Raw genomic sequence first — 436 nt, 5'->3', positions numbered from 1 at the left:
TGTTTTGGCAGGAGGAAAGAATTTAGCAAGAAACCTCTCAGCCATGTCCTGCCAACTAACGATGCTTCCCGGTTGTAGAGATTGTAGCCAACCTCTAGCCTTGTCCCTCAAAGAGAAGGGAAACAATCTCAGTCTAATGGTGTCTTCAGTAACACCATTAATCTTCACAGTATCACAAATCTCCAAGAACATTGCCAAGTGAACATTGGGATCATCAAGTGGTGATCCACTGAATTGGGCCTGCTGCACCATGCTAATCAAAGCTGGTTTGAGCTCAAAGTTGTTGGCATTGATTGGCTGGCGCATTATGCTCGAGTAATTTCCATTCACAACTGGCCGTACATAGTCCTTCAAGGTGCGTGGTAGTACCTCACGATCTTCTTCAGCCATGACTAGTATCTTATTTCTTCTTAGTGATCTAAGAGTTCTTTCAATC

This window comes from Carya illinoinensis, chromosome 3, assembly GCF_018687715.1.
Source record: "Carya illinoinensis cultivar Pawnee chromosome 3, C.illinoinensisPawnee_v1, whole genome shotgun sequence".
NCBI classification, from domain to species: Eukaryota; Viridiplantae; Streptophyta; class Magnoliopsida; order Fagales; family Juglandaceae; genus Carya; species Carya illinoinensis.
This window is presented reverse-complemented; position numbering follows the sequence as displayed.